Consider the following 5,233-nt stretch of genomic DNA (forward strand, 5'->3'; position numbering starts at 1 on the left):
TATGCAACTACAGTTAAAAAAAAAATCCATCACTTCATTTGGAATGAATATTTTGTGTATTTTATTTGATAAGAATTACAAAGTTCATAGAGATCTATTGACTAGACTGATAGTCTTGTGAATGACTGAGTTTCTCTACAACATGAATGTGTTATCAATAACCCTATTCACCATGGATTCTCATTCCTGTTCTGACAATGGAATACTTCACATCTATAGTCACAGGACAGGAAATAAAAACTGTTCAACTAAAAATGCATCAATTCATACTTATTTTGAAGATAAAGGAAGTTTCTTCTGTGGTTTGTCATTTCCTACATGTTAAAATTTGCTTTTTTTGATCAACTGAGTTATGTATTAATGCAATATTTACTTCTGCTTATAGTGCTCCAAGATTTGCAATAGTGTGTTCTTTTTTAATTGTTGTATTTCCTTTAGTAGTATATGGAAGCACCTAGAGATAGTCTCTACTATTTTTATATACAATTATTCATTCATCACAGGTAATATCTATGCACTGCTAAAATATACTGTTTCTGTTTACATTATAAATAAGAAGGAGGAGTCTTATAAGATGCTAGCTTGACCCTTGAAAAAAAAGAAGGATGATTCTTTGTAGAGAAAACTGAAATTTAAGCCAGGGTGCAATGAAAGAATAAATCTCTCATAAAATGACATGCATTGTGATAGTTAAAAGCAATTATAATGCTAAGGGTATACAAAACTTTCAAAACTATTTTGCTTAGAGCTGAAAAAATTATCATCAATATTGTAATGTGATAAACAGCATGCTATTGCAACATCTATGATCCCTTACCCAGAAGAGAGGTTAAATTCCTTTAGAGACCCGAAATAAATAGCCACTGTTTTCTTATATAACTAAGAAAGAAAATAGGCAAACACAAAAGGTTACACATGCAATTTAACTGAGAATTACAAAGGAAAAGACTTCATATATAGATAAGTTACATTGATTTATAAATATTTTATAGAAATAATTGAAGTCAGATAGGGAATTTAAGAGTTTATTTGCCATTTAGACATTTGAAGACCTACTTAGAAATTTAAAATTATGGAAAGAAAGAAAAAGAAGGGAGACATCACCCAGAGAAGAAATAAACAGATACACAATTATCTACTATCATACAAATAAAGCATTATGATTTTCCACTAAATTTCAATTTAGAACCACTAAACTTTACCCAAAAATCTGATATGCCTTCAGCACTACCAACTGTTTTTAATAAAAATAAAGAAACCCATTTTGATTCAGGACATTTGAGGAATATTAGGAAGAATTTTTCTGGAAGCAGAGGACATGAAAACCAAATTCACTGAGTGTGAAAGGCACAGTTCATGTCAGGAGGATAAGGCAATCTTGAAAACAAAGGAAGAGCACTTTTATTACTATGTTGAATAAATGGCTGAGACATGTACTCCACTTCCATTCATGATCTCAATCCAGGATTAATGTCTATTGGCTTATAGGAGTTTGCAGTTATTGTTTATGGCTCTGCCATGGAAAGCACTCCTGAGACTTTCCAAGACAATTTTCCTCACTAGTGCTGAGGATGTAGACCTCAATAGTGACATTCAGTAATTTTTGAAGAAACAGTAGTGAAAGCCAAAGATCTCATTCTTCAAAGTTTTCCCAGGTTATCTTTCACCTAAATTTGGGTGTGATTTTCACACGGTCTTGGTGCATGATAATGAATAGCTCTAAAAGTAGCAGAAACTGAATTTTTCATAAACAAAAGACTAGAAGTTCCATGTTTAATTATAGTCAGGTTCATTATTTCTCTCTGGTTCTATAGACCAAAATTTATGCATACTCAAGCAAGCCTTTTTTTGACCTAATAATTTAAATGAATCTTTTCTAATACTGTAATAGGATATCATCTCTTCACTAGCTTTTACAATAATGCCTTAATAGACCATCTTTTATTACCAGAATAGTATGTAGCAAAACACTGTATTAGTCTATTGAATATATTTGAGACTGTCTATCACTTCCTACCACCACAACTCCCTCTCTACATAGTATTTTAAATGTTTACAAATTCCAAATATTTGCATCTTATGAAAATGAAAATTCAAGATCAAATACCATATATATAATTTTCAATATTGAGGTAATATATATATTATAAATTGCAGACATAGAAATGTTAATATAGGAAATAAGACTGTTCATGATTATTATTCAGTTGTTTTGCTACTGTCAATCTTTTACAAACAGGAACAATTAGCCTCATTCTTAGTTCATTTAAGACTGCAAGAAATAGCATTATTCTTTCGTTTTTCTTACAGATTGCTCCTCTAGAGTTCATAATGTGATATTACAAATTTATTTGAAGAAATTTACTATAACTTACTCGTCAGGTATAATATTAATAAGTTCTGTTTGAAACTTCAATTTTCATTGAAATAATGTTATAAGTAGACAATATGGATGCATTTGTGAATGTATCTCTGTGTGAATATTTCCTACAAGCCCTACACCTCCTCTACTGTATTAATGTCTGGATTTTACTCCCCTTGGTTATCAAAATGCGTCTTGGTGGATACTCTTATTATAAATAAAGGAAATGCAAATTAAAACCACACTAAAATTCTACCTCACCCCTGTTAGAATTGCCACCATTAGCAATACCACCACCAACAGGTGTTGGCGAGGATGCAGGGAAAAAGGAACCCTCTTACACTGTTGGTGGGAATGTAAACTAGTACAACCACTCTGGAAAAAAATTTGGAGGCTACTTAAAAAGCTAAACATTGATCTACTGTTTGATCCAGCAATACCACTCTTGGAGATATACCCAAAAGACTGTGACACAGGTTACTCCAGAGGCACCTGCACACCCATGTTTATTGCAGCACTATTCACAATAGCCAAGTTATGGAAACAGATAAGATGCCCCACCACTGACTAATGGATTAAGAAAATGTGGTATCTATATGCAATGCAATTTTATGCAGCCATGAAGAAGAACGAAATGTTATCATTCGCTGGTAAATGGATGGAATTGGAGAACATCATTCTGAGTGAGGTTAGCCTGGCCCAAAAGACCAAAAATCGTATGTTCTCCCTCATATGTGGACATTAGATCAAGGGCAAACACAACAAGGGGATTGAACTTTGATCACAAGATAAAAGCGAGAGCACACAAGGGAGATATAAGGATAGGTAAGACACCTAAAAAATTAGCTAGCATTTGTTGCCCTTAACGCAGAGAAACTAAAGCAGATACCTTAAAAGCAACTGAGGCCAATAGGAAAAGGGGACCAGGAACTAGAGAAAAGGTTAGATCAAAAAGAATTAACCTAGAAGGTAACACCCACGCACAGGAAATCAATGTGAGTCAATGCCCTGTATAGCTATCCTTACCTCAACCAGCAAAAATCCTTGTTCCTTCCTATTATTGTTTATACTCTCTCTACAACAAAATTAGAGATAAGGGCAAAATAGTTTCTGCTGGGTATTGAGGGGGTGGGGGGAGAGGGAGGGGGCAGAGTGGGTGGTAAGGGAGGGGGTGGGGGCAGGGGGGAGAAATGACCCAAGCCTTGTATGCACATATAAATAATAAAATAAAAAAAATTTGGATTCTCCAAGCTTCACTTACAGCTTCTATGAATGCCATGGAAGAAGTTAAAATTTTGTTGTTTTGTAGCCCTTATATAAACCTTCTTGTTTTCTTTTTTAACACCCTAACTTTTCTGTAGTATAAAGTTGAGAACTGATGTTCACCCAGGTTTTCATCATTTACTATGAAGTTATTAGACAATGCTACTTTCTATCCTCCATTCCCAAACTGGAGACTTTTAGTAGATTAACTTTTAGTAGGAACATGATCCTATACTCCCTAAAGGTAATGGTTTCAGTGTTTCTCTTTGAAGTAATACATAAAAGACATTTTCATTTGGATTCTCCATCTATAAGTCATCTTTAAAAGTCTTCTATTATTGCTCATTGTTTTTCTTTCTTCTGTTTGTTCAAATCTATGAACCTTATACACTTCTTTTCAGTACTTAACTGTAATTAATGTATTTTATACTGTGCTGGACTCTGGCAATAGTTAACAGAGACAAATTCTTTATTTTAAAAAGATCATGTCATTGACATCTTAAGGACAATAGCATGGTAATTTGGAAATATAGTAAATAGAAATATTAGCAACAAATCATGTGAGAACCAAGAAGAGATTTCAAGTACTAGGTCAGAAAGGTGGCTAGAAAGAGATGAGGCAGAATTCAGACTTAAAGAATATGTAGGAACTCCACAGAAAAGAAAAAAATAAACAGTCACACATTGTGCATTTTTACAGAGACAAAGAAAAAAGTAATATACAATGAAAAATATCCTTAAAGATTCTGGAATTTTGTGATTTAGGCAAATATAATTGCATAGGCAGAATACCTTATGAGCTAATGCAATGATTCTGCTGACAGTATAGAGTTCCAGGAAAGAAACTGTTCACTGTCATTATCTGGATGACATCATGCAATTCTTTATTTTTTCTTTTATATATCATGCTATTCTGATTCTTGATGCTTTTGCATATGATCATACTTGTTTTTAGAATGGTCACTTATTTCCAAGTATTCAGAAGTACCATAATGATACAAGGGCTATGACTTCTTTATTTAAAACATATTTGAGCTTCTATTGCGTCCTTTAAATCTAGAAAAATTATAACTTACCCCCTGAGAATTTTCCTCAAACATTTCATCCCTTCATGTTTTTTGCTCTTTCTTTCTGGCACACATTGAAGTCACACATTACATGATCTGGAATACTAATGTATTCACTACAATGTATATTTTTATTACACTACCAATTTACTTTCTCCAATATGCCAGTAGATTTATTTTGTGATTTTTCTTTCAAAATTTTATTGGACTGATATTAAAATTTCCAAGGGCTCTTTCTTTAGTTTTGAACATTCACTGTCTTAGAGGAATCCATTCCTTGATTCAGGAGTGTCACTCTTATTTACCTCCAATATTAATCATGGTGATTTTATTTATTTTTCTTTAATTCTTCTTGAATTTTGTGTTTTGCCCCATTTTATTTTCTTCTTTTTTATCTATTTTGTCATTTCTATTTCCTTTTGACTCTCCTTTCAGAAGTTTGATGATTATTTGTTATAACCTCCACATTTACCTGTGAATCAACTTAATACTGAAAAGATTATAAATTTGTTCAGATAATGAACTGTTAGAGTTTGGAACA

This window comes from Castor canadensis, chromosome 12 (assembly GCF_047511655.1).
Source record: "Castor canadensis chromosome 12, mCasCan1.hap1v2, whole genome shotgun sequence".
NCBI lineage: Eukaryota > Metazoa > Chordata > Mammalia > Rodentia > Castoridae > Castor > Castor canadensis.